The following is a 26,419-nucleotide window of genomic DNA, read 5'->3' as shown; positions in this document are numbered from 1 at the left end:
AAACAGGGGCATGAAATACACAGATCAAGTTGAACAAACTATGGAATACCTCCCGGGTTTAACAAACATGATTTCTCACACTTTAATAAAATATATATAACTTCTTTCAGTAAAAATATTTTTTTAAAAATCTCTTTTTTCCCCCATGTTTAACGGGGGGGGGGTGGGGTGGGGGGGGTGGGGGTGGAGATGGGGAAAAAAAAAAAAAAAAAAAGGGATGCTTGCTCATTCTCATATTGTTTGTCCTAAATTAGGGACTCCTGCCACCACAGCTAAGTAAGTTACAGATTTCACCCTTCTTCACTTCTGAATGACTTCACCAAACAGGCAGACTGACAGTATGTGGCAGTAGTTTCTAACTACTAGTGAAGCCTGAGAGCATCACAGGCTAAGCACAGTGCCAAGCCCTAGCAAGCACCTGCTAGTCCATCTTGTATCTTCTCAAGATACCTTAAAAATGGGGAATACAACACAGGCAGGCACACTCCGGTCTCATTACAGACAGGGCAACTGTAGAGTCACTACAGACAGAATTGGGTGCATTTTTAAATCACTTAGCTAGCATTGTGCTGCCAAAAGTTATGGAGCAAAAGGATAAAGCAAGAAAACAGATTATTTTTTTTTTCCATGCCAGGCAGCTATAAAATGTTGGAAACAATTAGACCTGACAAAGCTTTGAAATAATAATAACTAAAAAAAAGTCTCTAGCTCAAACATTGCAACATTTATGATCTAACCTGACTTCCTTCATACACCAGAAATTTCTATAATGCCTCCTATTCTGCTCCTGCTAATACAGTGGAACAACAATAATTTCCTTCAGAAACATCTTCAACCTGGCCTTAAACATACCATTTAAAAACCAGAGGCTACTGAGATAAACTGTTTACACAAAAAATAATTTAAGTGATCACTCCTGCTCCCTTATAAAGATAATCCTTTATCCGGAATTTCTTCCAGCTTCACTTCCATTCACCACATCTGTCCAGCATTAGAAACCCTCCCTCTCTCTGTTTGTCTACCCACACAACACTAAAAATAGCCATGCAGCACCTGGAAGTATATAATACCCTTCAGGAGTTGGAAAAGTGACTCCCATGAGAATTCACCCCAGGGGAATCTCTGCACTGGCTGAATAAGTGGACAAGAGAGCCCACAGACAGGAGGAAGAAATGATCTGGGATACTGTAAGGGCAGAGAGCAGAGCAAGCAGATGTGATCAAAGCATTCTGAGTTTTAGTTCCATGTTTTGTTTTCTATAAACAGGTCAAACAAGAAAAAACGAGCCTGACTATTAAAGTACAGAAACCTGAAAAGGACTATGGTATATAAGGTAATACACATTCACATTTAACTGCTATGATTTTTTGAGACTATTTTCATTATTTGGTTTAAGTAGCTCTATCTACAGGGAATGCATTTAGTATCACATTTTTATTATATTTGTTAAAATTAAAATAAATTAATTGTTATAAACACTATAACAATTTTGCAACTTATAAGAATCAAGTGTAAAAGCAGGTAATCCTACCTTTTATTTTCCTCAGGTCCACACCCATTGCAGATGACACGAGGAATGTCTCAACACTACTCTTAAATTTATCAGACAGGGTTATGAACTTAAAAACATCACTTTGTAGCGACATATTGCTACCTTGTAACATCCTCTTGAGGGCATACTGTCTACTGTGCCAACAGCCTGTGGTCCCATCAATTACATTAACAAAGATAAAAGTCTCCCTCGTTGTTTTCACCTTCACAGAATTTTACATGAGAAAAATGTGAGTTTGATGGCTTACTAATTTTAAATCTGGAAAGTATCTTCTGAAAAAAATAAAATATAACATCCAGAGAGTGTGCTGAAAGACTGAGGGCCAATTTGTAGCTCCTTAGAAGATCAAAAAGAGTATCAGCCTTTTCCCATAGGAAAGATGCTCCAGTCCCTTAATCATCTTTGTAGTCCTGTGCTGAACTCACTCCAGTAAGTCCATATCTGACTTGTACCAGGGAGCCTGTCAGGAGACACAGTGCTCCACAAGTGGCCTCACCAGGCCTGAGTAGAGGAAAAAGATGACCTCTCCCTCAAACTGCTGGCAACACTCTTCCTAACGTAGCCCAGGGGGATGCTAGCCTTACTTGTTTTGAAAAAGTATTGCTGGCTCACGTTTGGCTTGTTGTCCAACAGGACCCCCAGGTCTCTCTCTGCAGAGCTCATGACCATCTAGTGAGACCCCAGCAAGTACTGGCCTACGCAGCTACTACTCCCTGGAGGCAGGACTTAGCATGTTCCCTCTGCTGAACAGAGGATACCCTGTCCAGTTCACTGTCCTGTCCAGGTTCCTCTGAGTGGCAGCACAAATATATCCTGTATCAGCCATGCCTCCACATTTTGTATCATCTGTAAACTTGCTGAGGGCAAAACGTCCCATCATCCAGGACTTTGATGAAGATGTTAAATAGTACAAGCCCCAGCATTGAACCCCGGGGTACAATAACAATGGCTTCCTCCAAATGGCCTTTATGCCCCTGATCACAACCCTGACGAGCTGGGCCTGGCCATTCAGCCATTTTTTGATACACCTCATCCTTCACTTCTCTACACATACCTTATCAGCTTCTCTATAAGGATGGCATGGAAGACAATGTTAAAAGCTTAAATGAACTCAAGATAAACACCATCCATTGCTCTCCATTCACCTACCAAGCCACTGTTAGCTTGGTTAAGCAGGACTTCCCCTTTCTAAAGCCATTCTGACTGCTCCCACTCACCTTCCTGTCCTCCATGTGTCTGGAAACGGTTTGCAGGATTAGTTGCTGTACCACCTTCCCATGGACTGAAGTGAGGCTACCCAGCCTGTAGTTTCGTGGATGCTCCTTCTTACCCTTCTTGATGACAGGATTGACACTGGCTCTCTTCTAGTACTCAAGAGCCTCTCCCAATGACCATGAGACCTCTCAAAGGTAATAAGGAATGGCCTTGCAATGACATCAGCTGGCTCCCTGTGCACTCATGGGAACATCCTGTCAAGCCTGGTGGATTTACGTATATCTTATTTGAGTGTTCCCTAACCTGATGCTTTCCTCACTGAGGGTGGAGAAAAAAGCACAGCAGAACTTTAAGATGACAGGGACATGAGATCAGAGACTGTCCCCACCCAATTTTAAGGGCATGTTGTTCAACTTGTCTAACCAGTATTTAGCTGGCAGAGGAAAGAGTCCCACTGGTACTGAAGAGATCCAGCTTCAGGGAGGTCTCTTCAAGTGTACAACATAAAAATATTTCTCGAGCCTAGAATGCTGTCTTCGCTATTTAAGACAGGTTTCATTACTGCCCGCAAGATACATTTGGTAACCCTATATGCCTACTGCCCGCAAGATACATTTGGTAACCCTATATGTCTGAACTACCAGAATAAATAAAAACAGCTTTGCTTTTTTCTGAATGTCCTAGCATGAAGAAACAGATAAAAGTGGTGACATAATAATAATGTAATATACATATATTATATATAACATATAACAAGGAAAAGGCTGGTCAGTATAATAATAAAATAACCAAAACACCTGTAATTTAAAAAATTTACTAAAAGATTGTATGCTTTTGGTCATCTTAGGGATTAACCATATTAATATAGACATCCAATTTAAATGGAGTTGATGCAAATTTTATAGAAAAGAAAAAAAAATATTTTAAAATAATACTAAAAATTAGGAAAAGAAACCGTGACAGCTGAACTCATCACACCAAAAGCTACTAATGACAAGAAAAAATAGTTCTGCATTTTCAGCTTCTAAACTTCTCATGCTCTCTGGATAGCCTATATTATTTTACAGGGATCAGTTTCTGTGACACTGTGTATTTCAGAAGATGATTAAAATAAAAGGCAATGTAAACTCAAATAGCTAGGAATAACTGAAGCTTGTGAGCAGAGTAGTAAAGTTATTAACAGAGAAAAAAATGCGGAAGCTTCAAACCATGAATTCCCAAAGTTAGAAGGGAGATATGAATTCAAATTTCTTGATGCTCCCTGAAGTTTAGAAATTCAGTCTATTGATTTGCATAGAGAAACCCATCAACAGAATAGATGTTAAAAGCACATGCATATTCATAGTTTTCAGGAAAGTCTAAAATTAACATGTACACATATTTAAATGGCACATTCCTACGATCTTTTATCTAATGCCTCACAGATTATTATTACCATAAGTACAGCACACCACAAGCTACAGGTGGGAACCTTAAAGCCATTCCTCAGCTACACACTTGTTTGACAACCCACCCTCTCACCTTGTCACCGTAATTTTTAGTATAATATTCATAAATGGGATAAAAGAAGGTTGTAAGCCATCAGAATTAAAGTATACTATAGTGTTATTGTAGTAGAAAAAAATAAGAGGGGTATATTATCCAGTGTCTCAAGTTTGTTGCTACTGCTGCTGCTTTACTTCCTTGCTAATGAGCAAGTATATCAAATTCTTATTGAGTCAGGAAGACAAACAAAGCATATATGTGAATTTCAGAGGGGTCCAATAAGCAAGTCTGTATGGCATCTTAGAAAAGAGTGACTATCTAACAAGAAGGGAAAGGAGGGACACCATTTTCCGGTAGGAAATTAAAACAATGTTTACCATCAGAGATACACCAAACACCAACTGTACTAAATTTTATGACAACACAAAGAGAAAGGTATTTGCAAAGGTTAGTTTGTTGGGGCTTTTTTTTCCTGAAGCAGCAGTAGGCAGCAAAGTTCTTACTAAAACAGAGCCACTCTGGAATAACCAAGCTACAGAATAAACTGACCCTTCAGATCCCCCATCATGGGCCAGCTTCACCTATTTAGCATCAGCCATAGAAAAACTAATACAAAGTTTTGCTCTGAACTAGGCAAAGAAACTGTATTTCACAAGTCCTAGCCACTGGACTATGCAGTCTCTCTCCTTCATAAACAGGAACGGTCAGGATTTTTTCTCAAACTAAGCAGGCCCTTAAAATAACCCACTCCAACAAGAGTTTTTCCTTCTGTCACAAAACACATTTTCTTTTAATCAAAAAAATTCCGTGATAACAGAAGCTTCCCTCTTATCTGTAGTCAAGAGTAAAGCTAATTTGAAGTTGGTAAGTGTAAGCTTTAAACAGTATTTTTGTTTAAACTCTACACATCTCAATCTTCACTCCCCTTTTAAAGACACAGCTTATCAGACATCTTCTTTACTTTGTGATTCATTTAGTTTGAACAAAGCAAAATAAGCTAATTTCAAGTTATTTTACAATCCAAAATTTGCATGTTAATAAAACAGAAAATAATATTAAAATCCTAATTCCAAACAAGAGTTTTGGAAAATGGAAGTATCTCTACTGATCACAAATTGCTGCAAAAGCATGACAACTACTTGAACTGAAAATTATTTATTTCCTTTCTTTTCTCTATGTGTAAATGCATAGCCACAACAACAGAGTAAGTCTAAATCTTTACAACTGACATTTTAACGCTGTGAAAGTAAAGTGTGCATGGCACTCCCCCCAGCACCACCACCCTGCTACATTAGAGTGTAGAAGTCAATTTGTGGACACGTAATTTACAAACAAGGTTAAGTCCGGGTATGGCAATTCTCTCAAGTTCTTTGGTTCTCTGAAATTCATTGTCAAAGACTCACACCTCCAATAAAAGGAAAGAGAGCTGAACCTTTAAGGTCTTCTCTCCCACTGTTTGAACAAACATTAAAAAGTTCTGAACAATTCAGCTGAAGCCTCTTTCTTCTCAACTGTGCTCCAGCTTTAGTCTCGCTGTCCCCACCATCCAATACAGAGCTGTTCTGGTAAGTATTCTAGCTCTGGACAATAAGGAAGAATAAAAGAAAGTATCCTCCCTTTTTTTTAAATCTACCTTCTTTTAATCTACCTTCATCTTTTAAAAAGAAGTACGAGAACTAAGGCTTCCTGCAGAACACTGGGAAAGAAGCAAGGTCCTCTGTCAAATCTGTATACCTCCCAAAGTCTCATGACATGCTTAGGTATAAGAAGTGTATGCAGTCGAACTGTAATGGTCAATTTTTCAACCATTTAAAGCCAACACATTCTCTAGTACAGCCACAGCCCTAAATTCTAGCTTTACAGTGACTTATTTTGCTAACAAACACCAAAAAAAAAAAAAAAAACACCTAAGGAAATACCACCTTCATTTCTACTTAGGGATAGGAATCAAGTTCCTTAAGTGAGGATGAATCAACTAAAGCACACTCTGTTCTGCATAAGAATCTAGAATGTCGGCAGACTTGCAGGGACGCTGGAGTTTTAAAAATCCCAACCACTGCTCTTTATCATTTGGTATCTATATATATATAGATATGGTTCACAAGAAACAGGGCTTACACCACTTCTGTGAATCAAATATTAATGTCACAGAATCAAAACACCTTTTAAGAATTTTTTTTAGAAACAGCCAAAGTTAAGGAGAGTGCTCTGAATAACTTAATCACCACTTTAATCAAAAAAGCTTTTCTACCTTGCACTGTACCAAAATGTAAAATAAAAGAAGCAAACTACTTCATAACACAGAGTAACTTCATATTTGAAAGTTAACTACAACGGGGTTCATTCTGCTTGAAACCCTGCACACTTGCAGGGCCATTTAGCGGAAAGCTGGATAAAGGCTAATCTGTTGCCCTTTGCAAGGTTCAAAGTCCAAAAGCTGAAGTGTTAGTGCAGTTTACATCACCAACCTGCTCAGCATACACTATGCAACAAAATCACCAGGGATTCTTTTGCACTTTGCAGTCTCCACCAGGATTGGAAGAAAAAGCAGTTAAAAAAGGTAGCAGTTTTGACATATCCTGAGCATATAAAGCAGAACAATTATATGTATTTCAGCTCTTTCCCCAACTACGTTTACCCAAAATATTAAAGGAAGTGATTGTGGAAGAGCTGACAGCACCACCTCAGGTATCATCACCAGTTGCTGTGTAATACTACTGTTCAAACACACACAGTTACAAAAACCAAAACAAAAAGCGTGCCAAATCTCATGCAAGTTTGTTTACAATAAGGTCTGCAAATAGTTCTCCTTGCAGGACAGAACTTACTCCTAGTACCGAAAAATAAATAAAAGCAACTTCCCCACAAGTTACTGATGCACTATCACTGTCAGACTGTTTTATCCACACATTTTAAGCAGAACCATCTCATTAGAACAGAAATTAAAAAAGGAGCGTAAAGTACATTAACTTGTGAAGTACCAACAAAGCTAAATATTTACTACAATTTCCCTGTATCAGTTTACAGAAGTAATTCCACTTAAGTTTCCTGCAAGTTTAAACTCTGCTTATTCTTAAAAGCTTCCACCATAAACGGCAGAGCAGCCTACACCATTCAAGACAATTTCTCAATACAAATGTACCCATTTTAGGATTCTACCAGAATAAATGCATCAGTAAAAGAGCCATACTGTTGTTATTCCAGTACAAAAGCTATGTTTACATCAAGGCTTAAAGTCTAAGCTCTTGGGGACAAGGATCTTATTGTGGATGTCTGCAAATCTCTTAAAAGACTGTTAACACTATACAAATAAAAACCTAAAGAAGGCCTTAAAGTGGGCCAGGCATTTTCTCCCCAATGGGCCTCACCCAAGTATGAATTTTGCTGAGGGTACAGCCTGAATCCTCCTCAAATACATAGCCTACTAGTAAGAACAACTCCACTTCCCAAGTGTAAACGCAGTGAAGAGAAAAAAGAATCATCCTACCAGCAAACAGGGAGATGTAAAGACAAAATTAATTTAATGAAGCTAAAAAGCAAACTCTTCAAAACATCCAGAAAGGAAAGACTCCAAATAAAGACATCACCCAAAACAGCAAGTGGGGGCTGTAGCTCTGTGATTTCAGTGAAAGCCTCTTGTCAAGAGGTAAAAGTATTTCACAGCACTAACAGTTAATAGCTTGAAAAAAAGAGACATCACTTTTTCTATGAGTTAAGAAGCAAGTACTTGTATTACTATTGTTTATAACCATACAATAGACAAAAATCAAAGGAAATGGCCACTCACACCTGAAGTCTCTCCATTTATCAAATGCTTTCCAATGAAACACAGATTAATCCAACTACAGGAATAAGGAAGATCATTATTCTCTCGTTTGGTTCCTTCACCTGTCGCTCAGTTCATTCAGTCAATCCCCAGCCACACTGACACTGAACACACTGTAGTAATCTTTAGACACAGTTCACATGCTTAACTTTACATTTTCTACAAGGCTTTAACACAAACCATGTTCCCAAACATCTTTGCATTGCCCTTACAGAAAACCTTTTTTTTTTTTCATTAGCTCACTGCTAAGTGAGTAGCTCACTACTACTACTACTTCAGTACTGCAGACGCTCTGAAAACTTTTTTAAAAGGTGGTGACTAAAGCAAATGTGTCACCTTTGCCAGACACTGAGTTTACAGTCTAACCAATAAAGCTTTAATTATTTAAAGCTTTGTGAATAATCAAGGTGGAGTAGGGGGGAGAGAACTTAAGGGAAATTACCACTGACTTTTGAGTTAAGTTGTTCAGTCCATCTCAATTTTCTTTGAGGCAGTAGCAATTCAGCTGAATGCAAACCTATAAAAAATTGTTGTAAACATGTTAATTTCAACATTTAAATTATATCGATCTTCAGAAACATTTAACCACTATGGGAGGAAGGGGACAGCAATAAATCTAAAAATAACATGTAAAATTAGTCAGTTCACCACTAGATTTTGGTTTGAATCCCTCCAAAAAGGTAGAAGGTTTTTTTTAATGTTGTACGTGCAGACCACTCAGGTTCATTCATTCCCATCACAGTACATTAAATTACTCTGCATCCAGCCTTAAAATACCAACACATTAAAAGTATCTGGCTTCAATAAGTGACAGAGAACAGTAGAAGAAAATAAAAAAAAAAAACCCACCATCAAACAAAACTATGTTATTAGTACCTTCATGCTGCAAAACATCTAATACAAATGGAAAGACTGAGATGTGCAAGCCATCTAGCAGACTTGTTCAGTAAGTACAACAGCTTATTGCTGAACATGATTTAATACTAACGTGAAGGCTAAATTACCTACAGATTCAGGCTAGGTGTACCTATTTTTTATCTCCCAGAAAAATCACACTCCTACCTATACATTTCCCCTTGTACATGTGTTCTTGAAACTCTTAAAAGAATTATTCCATTAATTAATAAAAGCAGCAAGGAAAAATTAGATTCTGCAAGCTCATTTCAATGTTTTCAAAAAAAACAACAACCTCTAGGTAGTATCTGTTACTGGTTTAACCATTCTACTGATAAAATGTTTATTTGAGTATAAATTAATTTATGACCCACTACAACACTTACCGAATCCAAGAGCACCACACAAGGTGTTGGTACTGCGGGATTTATATTTTTCCAGTTTGTTTCCCTTGAGATAATATCCCCAAGTTCTCGTTGATACTACATTCGTAGCTGTTTGACATAGATCTGACCTCACAGGAATCAGCTACCCATCCTTCTTGCTTAGATTCCACACGGCTATTTCCAAAATTTGCTGACTCTCTGGCTTAAAAAGTGCTTTTTTAATCTGACGGCTTCTTCTCTTGTCTATTCCATGTACATATCGCTATATGAAGCATCAGCTCCAGGTGAAATAAATATACACTTTTTACACAACTGTAAAGCCGAAAATCCAAATTTCACATCTGAACTGTGGAACGTTTCCTAGCTTCAGGTAACAGATGCATTTGTAAACAACAGCTATCTGGATATCTCCATACTGCTCATTGGCAACAACATTTTTCAACAAAAATATTAAATAAAATATAAAAGAAAAAATGATAAACAAACATCTATTAGATTCTTCATTTAGAAAATACGTCTCAATGCAAAATGACAGAAGGCTATGACAGAAAATCTAAAAAATAAGACAAAGAGAAAAATATCTGCCATGAAACTTTTCAGCGATGTCTACAGTGACTCAGGCTGCATTTATCCTGGAGCCAGTTAATAAAACTGCTTATGCCTGTGACTCAGACAGAATGTTGTCTAGAAGAAAAAAAAGTATTTAAAAGCAAGAAAGCACTTTATTTTGGCAGCTGAAGTATTCAGAACTCGGTAAATTTAGCCATGTATCCATGTCACGTTGACAAAAACGTCCAAGGGTGAAGTGCTCAGCACTGCTAGATTGAAAAAGCTCACAACCGCAAACTTGGCAAGTGGCTTCTCGGATGCCCAATGACTGTTTCAGAAGCCTTTTCAGGACGAAGCACTTGGACAAATAATCCCGGAGCAGTGTCTGATATTCCTCCCCTTTCACAAGACGCAACTGCCGCTGGTCGCTTTCCACCTTTTTTTCCTCCCTACCAGCCGAAGCGAAAGGCTTCAAACGTCCAGGGCTCTCTGTAATCCGAACTGCCTACGGTGAGAAGAAGCAGAACAGTCAGTTTCCCCTCCTGAAGCCCGAACGGGCGCCAGACGAACACACAAACCTGCACCTGGGGGAAGCAAACACCACACATGCAAATCACAGGCAGCCGGACCCCGGCACAACTGCCTCAGCTACACCGCGGGGCGGGCAGCAGGCACCCCTACCGGAGAACCCAGCCCGCTAGCGAGACGGTGCCTCTCCTTCCCCAGAGAATGGGGGGGGGAAGAGGAGGGGAGAAAGAAAAGAAATAAAGGGACATTTCTTATTTTATTGGGAAAGAAGATCAGGTCCGCAGAACAGCAGCCAGGAGGGAGGCGCTGGCCAGGGACGGGGCAAGGAAGCACAGACCGACCCCGGAGGAGAGGCGGGAGCCGCCGGGGAAAACCCCAGCCCGCCCCGGGAGAAGCCCGGCCGCCCCGGGGCCTCCCGGCCGCCAGTGACAGGTCAGTCAGACCCCCAGCTCCCCGGCCGCCACCGGCCTTTTGCGGCGGGGCCACGGCAGGCACCGGCCAGGGCTCCGCCGGCCGGCGCTGGGGGTTCGCCCTGCCTTCCCGGGAGTCCCTGCCGCCGCCGTCCGCCCCGCCGTGGGCCCGGGGGCGGCTCCCCTCTCCCCTCTCCGAGGGCGGGCCCGCAAGGAAAGGGGGCGGCCCGGAGCCCGGCACGACAGAACCCGCCCTGGTCCCTCCGCGCCTCTCCCGGCCGCCACCGCCACAGCCGCACACCGCACTGGGGATGAGGGGCGGAGAGGAGTTGTCCCGGCCCCGGTAGCAGCGGCCGCCCCCCTCCCCCCCACCCCGGCGCCCTGCGAGCCGCGGGGGCGGCGGGCGCGAGAGCGCCGCACGCGCACATCCCCCCCCCGCGCGCGCGCACACACACATACACACACACGCACACACACACCGCTCGCCTCGCTCCCAAAATGGCGCCGCTCCCCGCCGCAGTGTGCGACCTCCGCGCGACGAGCCTCGCGAGAGCCGCCGCGCGACCCCTTCCCCCACTCTCACACTCACTCACTCACACACACACCCACCCCCCCCACCCGCAGCCGCCACCACGGGAGCCCGAGGGCGGGGCTTCCCGCCCGCCGGCCCCGCCCCCCGCCGGCGGGGAGCCCCCCTGACGTGACGTCAGGGAACAATCCCGAACGTTCCGCGCGCAGGGCGGCGGGGGAATCCCCAGCGCGCGGCGCCCCGCCCCCCGCCGGCGGGAGTCCCCGGCGCCGCCGTAATTAACTGTGCAGCGGCGCATCCAGCCCGGCACAGCGCCGGTAGCGGAACGGGCCACTGAAACCGAGGCGGCGGGATCGGACCGCGGGTGGGTCCAACAAGCCCGGGCGGGCGGGGAGAAGCGGGGGATCCGGGCCGCTGCGGGGAGCCGGTAAAAGAGCCGGTAACCTCCACCGAAACAAACGGCAAAGGAAAAAAAAAAAAAAAAGTCCGCATCTTCCTTGAATCGACAGAAACGGCTTCCGTTGGCGGGTGGGAACAGGGCCAAGGCACAGGCAGGCATTGCTCCCGAAGGGGGAGGGGGGTGGGGGACGAGGGGGGGTGCTGCAGCCTGGGAAGGACAGGCCCGAATTCACGTTTTGCGATTCCGGAATCTCGTTTCCCACGCAAGTCGAATTATTTTGCAATTGATTAGGCGAAAAATTGAATGTTCGAAATCACATGTAAGTACCATTACAAAGGGTGCCGGCGAGTGTTTGTAGAGCCTGGGGTTTGGTTTTGTTTTTTGGTTTTTTTTTTTAGATTCTGGATTTTCTTTCAATGGCAGTTTCCTCTGTGAGGTTTAAATTAATTGTAGAAACGGCAATTGTGCACCGATTTTTTGCAAAAACGTCTCAAAGCCCTGACAAACAGGAGGATTTTTAAGTGCATTTTGCAAGCGTAGGTATTGCTGTCAAAATAACCCGTTTCCATCATTTCATAAAATTACTAGAAATCACTAGAGAGCAACAATTACTGGGGGGAAAAAAAAAAAATAATCACTGAAAATGAACAACTGAGAAAATTAGAAAACCAGGAAAAAAAAAAAACAAAAAAAACGGTCAGAAGCTCCGAAACGGCTGTGGTCGCGTTTACCTTCAGCCCCAACTCCGAGCAGTTCCCGTCCCAAACAGCAGCGGCCGTGGATTTCCAGGTCCCCGTCACAGTCCCGGCCGCGTCGCCATCCCCTTGCTCTGCCTCATCCTTCAGAAGGTTTGTCCTTCTCCTGGCCTCCACCCCTGCTGCAGAAGCGAGGCAGGCTGAGGGAGCGCGCCCCGCGCCGCTGCCTTGTCCTCACAGCCTGTCCCCAAGCCTGGATGGAGCCAGGGAGAGGAGAGGCAAGGGCAGCGCTCTGCCACCCGGCCCCACTGCAAGCCACGGGCCCAGCCCAGCAGCCCAAGTCCGAGGCACCTACGTGCGGTCATGAGGGCTGTGGTACCAACGCCGCCCATGCTCTTGAGTGCCATTATTATTAAAATCTTTTTCGAAGTAGTAAGCTTACAACCAATATATTGATCAGTTTAACCTGTATCAGATATAGGCTGCGGTGGTCGCTAGAAGCTTACAGGTTCGTTCAATCCAGAAAAGTCACCAAAAGCATCTCAGGACTTCAGGACTCGCTATGCTACGCGACTCAAGCACTTGTGATACCAAGAAAGCTCCGACCGAAGGGATCACATGAAAGTCCCAAAGCCACGTACACAATCCTAAAATACGATACATATAGAATCCTAAAATACGATGGGTAACAGTGTCGGGGAAAGGAAGATCAGGGGTGAACCCAACATGAAAACAAAGTGGGTAGAGCCAATAATGCATCTCCAGGCCACCTGAGAAACTTGCACTTAAGGCTATATTCATGACCTGAAATGATCCGTCAAATCATTTGAGGGAGTTATGGCTAAAGCCCCCACACTGCACAGGTATGCTGAGCATCTTCTGGCTTTGCAATAGGTTGTATACCATGGGTGTCAAAAGAGAAACATAAATCAATTTATCCATGTCAGTCCTCCTAATGAGTTTCTGTTTGTGTTGCTTCATATATGATCCTCCCATTTCCTTCTGGTGACAACCACCACATCAATTTTAGTAACCGCAGGAAAAGCTGCCATAGTCATTGGGGAAATTACTTTAAAGTAGTAATGGGAAATGGGTTTGATTTGTACCTCAAATTGCTTCATAAAATTGTACCTATAATGCCATTGCCACTTGATCAAAAGCAAGGCTTTGACCCGGCAAACAGCTGAGGTGATGTCCTTACCTTACTGAGATCAGTGGTGAACCTCACACCAAACTCAAATCAAGAGCTCTACTCTCCTCTTCTAACGCACTTTTCGTTTACATGTCACAAGCACTCAGGCAAAGTTCCAGCAAAGTCAACAGGACAGAAGAGAAGGCTCCAGGGAGAACCTCATAGCAGCCTTCCAATATCTGAAGGGAGCCTACAGGAGAGCTGGAGAGGGACTCTTTGCCAGGAAGTGTAGTGACAGGACAAGGGGTAACGGTTTTAAATTGGAAGAGGGGAGATTTAGATTAGATCTTAAGGAAGAAATTCTTCACTGTGAGGGTGGTGAGGCACTGGAACAGGTTGCCCAGGGAAGTTGTGGATGCCCCATCCCTGGAAGTGTTTAAGGCCAGGCTGGATGGGGCTTTGAGCAACCTGCTGTAGTGGAGGTGTCCCTGCCCATGGCAGGGGGTTTGGAACCAAATGATCTTTAAGGTCCCTTCCAACTCTAACCATTCTATGATTCTATGATTCTTGCCATGTGAGGATTAGTTTAAAGGAATTAATTAGCAAGTCTGCTGGCACGTGAAATTTGGTTTGTGAAGAGGTTCCTGCCAGACACAGCCTAACTATACCAGCTGGTTCTCTTGGTATACGCAGCGTTCGTACCAGCAGAGCAATGCTTCTACCAATACAGGTTGTTTTTCTTTTGTGGGGAATAATTAAACGACACTGATAAAACCACATGCATTCCATTACTGATGAAGAAATCCTAGCATAAACATAGTCACTGTCTGTCATGAAGAACAAGAGGATAGACAGAAGATTGTCAGAACGGCAATTTAACTCTCACCAAATACTAACAGTCCATATTTAAATATGAGTCTTCGTGATTAACTTCAGTCGTAGGAGAGGAACAGTGAAATATTTATTGGTATAAAACAGCAATTTAACAAAATTTTATAGTAAATGTGACAGTGTTTTACAAGATTCGATGGCAAGGTACATGTGGTTATTTACTGCATAGAGGACAGAACCATCAGGGAGACCCTCCCGTTGAGTCACGAGGTTCAGAAAGGACTCCCTTGCTTTCTAAACTTCTTCTCAGAGAGGAGTCCAGGTGTTGCTGGATCCAGTTCTAGTCCCAGACTCGGTCAACAGTTTATGTCTAAAGGATTATGCCTGTGCAATCAATCCTTTATATCACTCAGCTAAGATTTCAAAGTTCAGTGTCCTATTAGTCACTCACCGAGGATCTGTTGCGGCAAGGAATCTCTCAGCCTCGAGGAGTAACCTTGAGTGGTCTCTGCTCAAGGTGAGATCTGTTGTGCAGCCCGCTGCCAGGCAGGAGAGCTCAACGGGCCCTGGGCTGTCCACTATTTGTAGAGTAAGATGATTGACCTATAGTCATATTTGCATAGCAGCAAGACGTCTAGGTCCCTATTCCAGACAGCATTTGTCTATGTCGCCATCCATCCCCCAAAGTCCAGGTGCAACCCATCACAACCCCCACTGACAGTTATGGCTAGAGCGGGAGCCAGGGAGGGGAGAAGGGGGAGAGCACACCCCCACAGTCCTAGAACTCATTTTAAGATGAGAAATGTATAATGAATTTAAAATTAAATTATTTGCTGCACAAACTTGGGTGATGGGATGAAGTACAAGACCAAAAGTTAAAAATGTATTTTGGCCGGCACTTGAACTCTGCTGACTTTCATTTGTTCTAGGAGTAGAATACAAGATAACTTGTGCGAGTATATTACACACTCAGGTTGTTAATTAAGGAAATACTAAAGAAAAATATGGAAATATACTTAATTCCTTACTAGTGCACATTTTTGTGTCACTCCATGAAGTACAAAACACTTGACCTTGAAGTAAAAATCTAGTGTGCCCAATATACAATCAATCTGAACCAAAGAATCAGACAAGAAAGCCAAAATTAAAATTTTCATATAACAGATTTAAAATCCGATTAATACAGATTTGATCAAGAAAGCTTCTGATGCAGTGAGCTCAATCTTTAAAAGTGTGAAAAAAAGTCCACCTAATATTAATAATAAAAACCCAAGTCTAATATATGTTCTTCTCAACAGAGGAGTATTTGTACAATCAGATCACACACAGAATAAGAATTCCACAGTACAAACAGAGTTTTAATAAACAGCCCTTATTGCAAAGTTTTAAGTATCTTTCAGCTGCATGTTCACAATATGAGATTTTTTAAGTAACAAAAATGGAATGGAAGAAGAATGGAAGCATTATACAGAAGGTCATAGCAAAATCCAGTCTTTATCATTTGCAGTAACACGACAAACACTAGTATAAAGTATCTGGGCTTGTCTATTATCCTTTCCAGGAGAAACAGGTAAGATGACTTTTCCAATCACTTCAGGATTTCAGTGGGTCTACCTACACAAATAAGACAATGGGATTTGACTGTATTAAAGAATTGACAATTATTATTTGCATTGTAGGATGTATAACCTCTATTTACTCAATTTTTCAAGAGTTCTGAGCATCTCCGTGTCCAGCATACTTTCATGCAGTTATCAAGTACTAAACAGGTCTGAAAATTAAAAAAAAAAAAAAAAGTGCTTTTTGACTCATCCTTTTCTGAAGAACTTAACATTAAGATTACCACTGACTTTGACAGGAGCAGCATTCTGAGCAAAGACTTCAATAAAGCTAAGGGTAACAGTTCATATTTTGAAGTAAAACCTAGGTATTAATTTTGAATGACACATAAGTATAAATTTGACCTGTATTATTTAAATTAATTGATCATTTTCTCTCTCTCAATAGAATAACTCACCTGAAAGGATTCATTTCTTGGTGACACTAGTCAAAAGCCAGGATAAGAGCTCAGAGGCTATTCTTTTGTTTAAACTAATTGGAGGTAAAAAGATTAAGAATCAAGCTCAATTAAGAAGAGCAGCTCCCTCATTTCAAGTTTTTCACCTATATTGTAACTGAAAATAGCCTGACTAGTAGCCTGTTCCCTTTTAACAGTACAAGCATGCATCTCCAAGACTGCATTTCAGAAACATGGGGCGGTACTAAACCAAGGGTTATTTGAAACTGTTTTAATGGTTTATCTCCATTAAGTAGTATTCCTTTCATGTAAGTTATCTAGCTAATGAATTGAGCTTAAAAGGGTGCAACCGTTCCTCAAGTGGGTCCCGGATGAATGCTCTCTACATGATATTTATTCTGTTGAAGGATAAAGTCATGCTATACACCTTCTCTAAAATAATAAGCAAGTAAAAACCTAAATGTACTCAACTTCTGCCTTGTTTCACCCATGGAAGTGAAATAACAGCAAGTGAATACTCACTGTTCTAAATTTTGCAAACTGTTAATCACAAGAAAGAGTTTAGATGAAAAGGAACAAGTTGAAGGACTTAAGAACTGAACGTACAATACCAACTGACTAATTTTTCATAAGTTGCTTGTTTTTACCCTACTCTTTTCTCTAAAAAATGAAAACCGTATATTTTCCCTAAAATGAACCTTGCTAACTTAAAAAATTGGAGCACATTAATTTTGAAATAATGAGACCAGATGACCAGCATGATGATAGGATCTTGCACACACTTAAGTATGAGCAGATCTCATTTTAATGCACATTTACTTCATAGTCAAATGTATTTGTTTTATCCCTTTTTCTTTAAAAAAAAAAGTCCATATTGACACTAACTTGACATTTTTCCCCGATTTTTTAAAGACTAGGTTAACTTAGAAACTTTTCACATCCAGGTAAAGTGAAGAAAACAATTTTCTAAGGATTTTCTGCAAGTTTTGCCTGTCATCAATGTACATTTTACCATGTTTTTAAAAAGAGTGTGTAGTTACTACAGAGGCTCACCTTAAGAAGCCAGCCCAAGAGATGTGTTGCTTCTAATACACAGACAGACCTGATGAAGAATTCCCCCATGTAGGAAAGTCTGTCAGTGTCTTCTCAGCTATATTAACTTATCCAATTAATAGAATAAGCTATCCCACCCGCCCCTCCAAAAAGGACACAAACTTATACCACTTTTAAATCTGTTTGCTAGAAGCTTAGATTTTGTCATATATACTAAACACCAAGGGTTGTAACTCACAGGTCAAAGATCTCCTGAGTTTTGTGGCAAGATCCCCCAAAAGAACTACTATCAAGTTTGATAGAGTACACTCAGCTGCTGCAGTTCTTTACCTTTATTACCAATCAGTCTTTGAGAGAAAAAAAAAAAAAATGCATCACGTATGACCAAACTAAGACTCACTTAAGTATTTTCAAGAAAGGCTAAAACCAGCTTTCCGAGCAGCAGAAGGTTTCTTCCATCCTTAAACCAGGCTGACAAGCCCCAGCAAAGCTTTAGTATTTTAAGAAGGCTAAATGCAAAAGCTTAAAGAGGGAAATTTACCTCTTTCTCAGTTGATCCTCACTCTCTGTTTTTCCCTTGATGTACAAAAACAGGCAGCAGATGTTCTACTAGCGTGTGGTTCTGCTATCTGAAACTTTGCCCAGAAAAAAAAAAAAAAGCAACCCAAGGAAATTAATGATACAAAAGACTGTGAATAGGGTTAAAAGCAAATGAAATATTTTCTCAGACTTATCTTCCTGGATGTTATGCTGTTTTTCAGATCCCTCTGAGCAAATTTCAGAGGCTCTCTTCTATTTGTTCAGAATTGGACATTTAAAGAAATGGTTCCTTCCTACTGGCCACCTACCCAACAGAAGCAACACTTACACTCTTACATAGTGGCATTTTTGTATGTTGCTATTAGAAACTCCTGGTATTTGTAAATAAGTGGAAAATAACTCTAAATTTGAAGTTGCTGAAATACAAACTTTAGTCTATGAAGATGATACAATAGCTTCAAAACAGCATCGTCTTGTTTTGATTTTCACTTCTGCCAAAGATCCTGCATTAGACTTTGGCTGAGTCTTTTTTAACTTTTTTGTGCCTTAGTTTTCACATCTGCAGAATATAAATGCTTGCGTATCTTTGTGAACTTTTTGAAGACAATGATGATACTTCCTGTAAACTTGTTAATTATTATGAATTGGCTCAAACAAAATAGGCAAGACACCCTCAAAATGCAAGTCAGGGTTTCTTGTTTAGGAAACATTCCTTCTCAGTCGTTCCAAAACAATTATATCCTATTACATTATACTAACTTTGCCAGAACGGCTAATAGCATTTTTTTACTAAGTAAAAACAAGTTTCCTGTAAACATTTTTCAAATTATGATGGCTATTGTGTATGCATTTAAAATAATTTGAGAGATACAAAAAAAAAACCACGATAGCTTTTTCCTTCATACAGATGTGACACATCTCCCGATGCTATAAAACAAAAATTAGCGAGGTATAATACTATACTTAGGAGTAATTGTTTCTTGTCATGCCCTTAATTGTTTAGAATTTAATCACACACATACCCTTTCATTAAAACTCCTACACTCCCCCTTGCCCAACAGTAAGGCATACAAAGGAGGTACTTGGTCATCTGTTTTTCTATGCATAGCTGGCTAACGGTTGTTTTCAGTTATATTGCAAGCGAAGTCACATTTCAGTATGAAGGCAATCAGAAAGGCACTTTCTCTAAGCAGTAAAGCCCTTCCTGTGAAAGCTGGGCCCTCATGGGAGCATGAGTATCATCCCCGTCACATCAGGATTATCCCATCCCTTTGGTGGTAAAACCAGGAGGGCTGTAGGCTACAGCCTAAGGTGAGTCCCTGATGACAAACCTCCCTGACCTCTGTTAAATGCCTGAGGGAGTTGCAGTGGGCAGAAGCTTCCTGGGGGTGAGTCCCTGCTAAGGAACAGGCAGGCAGATGCCACCTGGGAAGCGAGAGGATGCGTTACAGATGGTTGGAAGAGGTGAAGAAGGTTCTGGAGCCTAGAAAGAGGGAGAAACTCAATACAAGCAATGCAAACAACATGTAAAAGAGGCTGGAAGGCAAACTGACCACGGTAGTGGCTAGCTAGAAACCCCTTGGCACTTTAAACTGAATGATAAGTAAACCAAAACAAAAACAGTGATTGCAAAGAGGGATGATTGGATGGAAGTGCTCCCTGAAAGGCTGCTTCTCCTGGTAGAGAGGAACTGAGGGAGTGAATTGGCCAGGAGAGTCAGGCTGCCTAAGTTCCTGCTACAATAACTAACCTTTTGTTTACAGCTATTTATGATTATATACAAATGAAATTGTTTAATTTCACAACAAAAAACATAAAAAATCCCCTAAATTAAAATATTTGTCATGCTCACTGTTGGGAGATATTAGTTCTTTAGCTTAAATAAGTAAGTTTTAATTAGAATAAATTACTTAGGGTTATAATATGGTGTGATTTATGCTGTTTGCCTGGCTTTACCTAGCAGGAAAGCTGAAGCCTTTGAGCCGCAACAGAGTTAATTTTCTTAGTAATTTTCCTAGCAGTTGGTACAGTGCTGTATTTAGTCTTTAATATAAGAAAAACGTTGATAACACACTGGTGTTTTGGTAGCAATTTTCCCTAAGCCTAGGACTTTTCAGTTTCCCATGTTCTGCCAGTAAATGCTGGAGCACCAGAAGTGTGAACTAGAAGATAAAGATGCTCCAACTGTCAGCAGAGACTGCAAATCGACAAGATAAGAGCGGTCAACAGCCTGCCTGCCTGGAGACAGAGAGAGAATCCAGTAAGGTGCTAGAAGACTCCAGACCAAGAACCACCATTGGACTAAAAGACACATGGACAGTGCATGAGGGGCGGGTGTAGAGATGGCAAGCCTGTAATTCCCCAGAGGTGTTTTTGTTCAGGCTCCCTTTCCGGAGGCAGCTAGTTAACTGACCCTGCTGCTGTACCTTTCAATTAAATTATTTATTTTCAGAAAATCTGACATCTGAGGCTCTGCTGTGGGAAACCTGGGATCAAGCCTGAAGAAGGAGGGAGCGTGCCTGAAAGTGTGTGTGCTTGTGTGAGAAAGGGGTACCCGTTGGCTCACGGGGGTCGCCTGCTGTGAAGGGACCCTGGTCCGAGCACTGAAAGGCTCCAGTGGTGTCTGCGCGACTCCTTGAATGATGTGTGAATGCTCGGGCAGCGGCTTCTCCGCTAACACTCGCGTTACACCATCTCTTCTGTAATTAACAGCGCTGTCATTACATGCATATGTGGTACCTATCTGTAAGGTCTGGGTAAAACATCTCCTTGCTGTAAATCTGCTGGCTGTTGATAAGCTTCACCAAAAATAAGCTGTTTTGCCTATTACTAAAATTACATTGTTATTATTATTACTATGAAAAGTAAATCACTTAAGACTTTTTATCCATGTTCTTTAGGGATACGTTAAATTATTTTTTTTACAAAAACAGCAGAATACTAAAAGCTTGGGAAGGAGGTAAGGAAAACTATTTCCTTTGAAAATTTAGCATGAGAGGTAAGTGGTCAACACTATTTAAAAAGGTTAAACTTTCTTACGTTATAAGTGAGTCCAGCTAGCACTGCAGAAAGCTGTTGTTACTTGCACTCATGGAAATTAAAGCACTGGGAGACAGACACAGCTAGGGGATTTTAAAGCTCACTTTGTCCATCCATTCTCTATCGGGATTCTCTCCTTCCTCCCATTTCAAAGCTCAAAGTATATAGATTTGCAGGAGATGGTGACTTGTATTTTCACAATTTTATCTTTATAATTTTATCCTTTCCAGTAAGTTAAATAGTGCTGGCACATGGTCATCCATAAAATCAAACTACTAGGACGGTCCCTGCATACTTCGTGCCCTGCTCCCACCAGCCTGCTTCTTCAGTACCCTTCAGGAGTTACTGTTTTCAACTGCAACAGGCGGTCTCTGAAGGAAGCAGACGATTTGCTAGCAGAGATGTGGGCAGTTCTGCACTTTTTGGTGGTTTAAATGTCTAGCAACCATCCCTGAGCATTTTTAATTTACTAGTAGAGATACAGCCTATGGGTCTAAGATCAGCTCCATTTCTAGAACAAGCAGGCTTTATTTTTTGTCATTTTGCCTATAGAAAGAGCGATTTGAGGCCATTACTCTTGGGCTTTGGGCAACAGGTTTGCTGGAAGAGTGTGGACTGAAGTGAGAAATTATTGCAACATTCACTCTACCCAGATACAGACCAAGCCTTCAAACATGGTTATGGTATTCTCTGGTCACCATATATCTGTTGGATGTATCCACAATAGTGTACATCTACGAGTGCAGCAAGTGACAGACTTAATACTTAATTTTATCATTCTTTAATGGTACAGGAGAAAAAAAATGCTACAAATCAAAAGATTCTCTTCTAGAGCTTCTTCAATCTTTATCTTACAGCTCCTCATCTGTAACTTTTCAGCTTTGTTGCATTATTGGTTTTGTTTTGTAGTTTTGGGGTTTTTTTATAAAAAAGACTGGAATTTTCTCTCCTAATTAATTTTAGTTCCTTCAATTTTTTTCTTTTTTTTTTTCTTTTTTTGATCTGAGATTAACTTAGATAACAAAATACAGTCAAAACATGGACACAAAATGTATCTTCCTCCATTACTTCAGAAAGAACAGTTTAGGCAGATTTTTGCCCCATCTTCTTGATTCCAGTTCAAGAGAAAAGACACCTTGAAATAGACCTCCACACAGTCTAGTAAGCCCAACAGTTATGGAAAACTGTATTTGCATGGATGTAACTATTTGATTCACTGTATATATGCACAAACATTTTTTTTTTCAGCCATCTCTAATGCTGAGTCCCTATAAAATGGAAAAAGCAATCTCACATTGCCTGTCTGCTCTGGGAGGCAAGGCAGAGAGCAGAAGCTCATTTGGGGAAATGGCTGGGCTCCAGTCATACCAGGCTCCACAAAAGCACAAGGTACTTGGGTTTCCAAGCTACGCTTTAAAAGCATACCATGCTCTCATCCCTGTTTCTGGAGGAAAATGCTAATTGAGAAAGAGGTGGTGCAATCACATCCTTGTTCCTTTCCATCCCTTTCAAGCAAGCTCACCCCAGTAGCTTCCCTGTTTTCACTCTTTATCTTGATCTGTACTCAGTGAAAACACCCTGGGAGGTAAAACGTGCTGTAACAGCAGAGAACGTAATTGCATTATAGATATTGCTATCAAAATCCAGCCCCCACTCAGATACAGGATCATAGCAGCCCTTTTCAAATCTTCAAGATCCAGATTTTCACCTTTTTTTTTTTTTTTATGTACTGGAATCTGCAAATATTTGTAAGGTTTTCTTTATAGCTGCAATTTCCAAGTGCAAAAATGAATCTCAGGGAAAGACAGGAAAAGTAAATGTTTGGGGTTTTTTTCACTGTTGTGCTATAGATCTCATTAAGTTTTGTTGTTTGGTTGTTTTTTCCTGTCGTGCAGCCCTCCATCCACAACTCTGAGTGCTAGTTTTTCCCGAATTCTTGCTGCAACGCATACGACAGCTCTGGAACACACACATGACCTGCTGTGGTAGACCTATGAGTTCACAGTGGTCTGAATTATAATAAAAAAACCTCAATTCTCAATCTGATAATTTAAGTGGCAAATTAACTACAGAAGATTTTTCTGTAAAATTGCACAGAATTGAAAAACTTAGTCATGTTGAACAGTTGAAAGACTGTGAAGTTAACTCCTTCAAAAGTTAGGAAAAAGCTACTTGCACCCAAATTGGGAAGAATTCCTATTAAGAAAATGTATACAGCAGCAAATCTGTACTTCCCTGAAGTGCATACAACTTCCTTAATCTGTGTATATAGCTTCAGAAAAAGGCAAAGGCTTATCAGGGATCAGGGGAGGAGGAGCTGGTGGAGCTGCTTGTGACTGTGACAACTTTCCTAAAAAGTGTGTTTCTGTAAAGTCTTGAGATTTTTATGGTGGCAACATCTTACCCCAGGCACATCAAGAGCAGGTCTGTCTACATCTTAGGCTGCTGTGTAGTTTGAAGGTACACAAACAGTCTGTATACTGGAATTAGCCTAGACTCAGCAGTGCAGCACACGACACAAGTAAATTTACTCTGTTTCTCGAGCAACAGGTCCAAGCAGAACAAATTAAACACTATAGAGCTCTACTGCTTAAGTACCTCTACCAGCTTGGGATCTCTACACTGCCGGCAAACCCAACTTCGAAAGCATCCAAAGAAGCTGTTCACTTCATGATACAGCCTTGAGCCTTCTGAATTCCCCAGGTGGGACACAGTCTGGGGCACTATTTGTCCTGGTTTGGGGTACAACAGGTTCAATTTTCTTTTCAGTAATTTTACTTTTCAGTCAAGCATCTTCTAACTCTCTGAAATTACCAGCATATTATTCAGACAGCATCTGCTTCCAGGTTGATAAGGTCTGATGTTTACAGTTAATGCCAAGGAGTGGTATGTAGAGAGACTCTTGCTTATACTTATTGCTATAACAACCAAGGTCAGCCAACGTTGCTATTTGCCCCCTTGGAGGGTCAGAAGCAGAAAAGCATAGAGGGGTCACACCTGTGGGGAGGAGCGGACAGGACGGGTGACCCAAAACTGACCAACGGTATTCCATCCCATCTGCATCATGCTCAGTATAAAAGCTGAGGGATCAAAGGGGTCAGGCTCTTTCTTCAATGGCTGACGTCGGAAGAGGACTGTCTGTTCATCTGCCTTTGATCCCGATCTGTGTGATCCTGACTCCAGAGCTTGAGTCCAGTTTCCATCCATTGCTAAGGCCAGTCTGGGACTTTTCCAGTGCCTGCCAGTAACATGATCATCATCCTCGGAGCTCGACACAGGTTGTATATGTTTCATTATTTTCTTATTAATATTATTGTCTTTTCTTGTTATTATTTTATTATTAGTATTTTATTAAAGTAGTTTAGTTTCTTTTCAGCTCATAAGTGTCTCTCTCTCACTCTGTTTTTCTCTCCTTCTCCGAGGTGAGATAGGTTGGGGAGAGCATCTGTCCCTCATTTCTGCAGACAGTCCAGCCCAAACCTCAACACTATTGCACCTGAGTGCTGCTGTGACACACAGGACCTCTCCAGCAGAGCAATATTCGATAGTATGCAGATGCTATTTTGGCCAGAAGCAGAAACGTGTGACTACATGTCCTGGTTTGAGCGACACAGGACTGATTTCTCTTCTAAAGCCTGGAAAAATTGCACTCTTAGAAGATGTTAGTGTCTGAATTTGTGAAACTATTTCCTTTATCGTCAGCTACAGTATGTGACTTTCAAGGTCTCCCTGTTGTCGAGCCTTGCCAGGTGCAGGGATGAGGAGGAGCAAGACCCGGGCACTTCACCCAAGCTGGCCAACAGGATTATTTCATACCTTGAACATCACATTCAATATAAATTAGAAAGTTTGCTGTGTTGTGCGCTCTCTCTCTCCCTTGATGGCTGTGATCCTGAGAACTCCTTGCCCCGGTGCCAGACCCCAGAGCCATTCCCTCCCTCCCAGAAGCCGCAGTGCTCACAGCGTCCAACATTTGCTGTCCATGGGCAGGAGTGCACAGCTCCATGCTGATAGAGTGGGATGAGTATGATCCTTGTGTATTTTATATCGGTGTCGGGACCAATATTGGTTCTTTAGTGTTATTAATGTTAATGATCTAGTCTTATTCTATTAAATCTGTTTATATGTCAATCCTCGGGTTCCCTTGTTTTTCCCAGTTCCCATTCTGGGGTGGGGAGGGGTCATCGGATGATAGAATAGTTGTCCCAACGACAATAAATTGTTGTGGGTTTCTCAAATCATAACACCCCAAAATTAAAAGCATGTGTGTCTTTATAGCCTGGGATGAAGAAATCAAGCTGGAAACACCCCGATTCCCGCCTCGTGTGTACTGGGACAAAAAAATACCACTAAAAACGGAATAAGTATTACTTGTACGTAAAACACCTCAACTTCTAGACAGCAAGACCCACTGGAAATTTCACTTTCTCTGTCCGAGCCCCAGCAGGCAGCCGACAACGGGAAGGTGTGAAGGGCTTTGACGTTTCCTTGCCTGCTCGGGACAGCTGGGGTGTCGGGCGCCAGTGTGGCTGCCGGCCCGCCTCCTCCACACCGGCACCGAGCAAGGGGCTCGACACCGGGCGAAGCCCAGGTGGCACAGCCGGGCACCGCTCCCCGACGCCGGCCGCGGGACAGGACGGCAAAGCCCCGGGGCAGTCAGCAACAGGCCGACCCCGGCGGGGGGCGCCCGCCTCACCCGGCCTGGGGGCCCCTGAGGCAGCACGGCGAGGGTCCCCACCGCTTCGCCGCGCGGCGGGCAGCCTCTGCCGGCACCGGCTTTCCCGGGCGGGGCGGGTGGAGGGCGGCGGCCTGCGCCGCGCCCCTCCGGGCCCCGGTTCGACGGCGAGCGCTGAGCGCCCTCTCCGGGCGGGGCGCGGCGGATCGGGGCGGGCGGAGCGCTCTCGCCGGCCGGGGCGGGAGGCCGCGGTGCCGGCGGAGGTGGGGTCCCGGCGCTGCCCCTGCCCCGGCGCCGCCTCCTCCACCCCAGCCCGGTCCCGCCGGCCCCTCCGTTCCCTCCCCGGCCGGCTCCGGCTGGGGCTCTGCCGGCTGCCATTGGCTTAGCGGCCCCATCCGGGCACTTGGCGCAGCGCTGCTCCTCAGCCCGATCGTCCCAATATGGCGGAGGTGAGCGGGGAAAGCGGGCTGGGGCGCCGGGGTTCGGCCGGCTCCCAGCGGAGCCCCGCCGCCGGCAGGGCCCCCGCGCCCGCCTCCACATCCCCGTAAGGCGCCTCCGGAGCGGCCCGGAGAGGGAGAGATGGCCGGAGGGGCGGCCGGCGGAGCCGCCGGGGCAGCGGGAGCCTGCGCGACTAGGCCGCACGGCGGGCGCCGCGCAGCGCGG

The 26,419-nt window shown here is 42.8% G+C and overlaps 1 protein-coding gene across 2 annotated transcripts in view; it reads right to left on the bottom strand.

Annotated features, from left to right (window-relative positions):
* Window positions 1-11,516, bottom strand: part of GPBP1 (GC-rich promoter binding protein 1) — a 33,893-nt gene extending 22,377 nt beyond the window's left edge. Inside the window, exons 1-3 of one of the 2 annotated variants that reach the window (XM_074166164.1) lie at window positions 11,325-11,516; window positions 9,359-10,412; window positions 8,528-8,595 (exon numbers count right to left, since the gene is read on the bottom strand). The gene's annotated coding sequence lies outside the window, so the exon portion shown is untranslated. Of the gene's footprint in view, window positions 1-8,527; window positions 8,596-9,358; window positions 10,607-11,324 lie in introns of those variants that run through there. The other variant, XM_074166165.1, reaches the window with a different exon arrangement.
* Between the last annotated feature and the right edge of the window lie 14,903 nt (window positions 11,517-26,419).

The sequence above is a fragment of the Numenius arquata genome, chromosome Z, assembly GCF_964106895.1.
Source record: "Numenius arquata chromosome Z, bNumArq3.hap1.1, whole genome shotgun sequence".
NCBI classification, from domain to species: domain Eukaryota; kingdom Metazoa; phylum Chordata; class Aves; order Charadriiformes; family Scolopacidae; genus Numenius; species Numenius arquata.
Note: the sequence above shows the minus strand (reverse complement) of the source record. Positions and strands in the feature narration are given on the sequence as shown.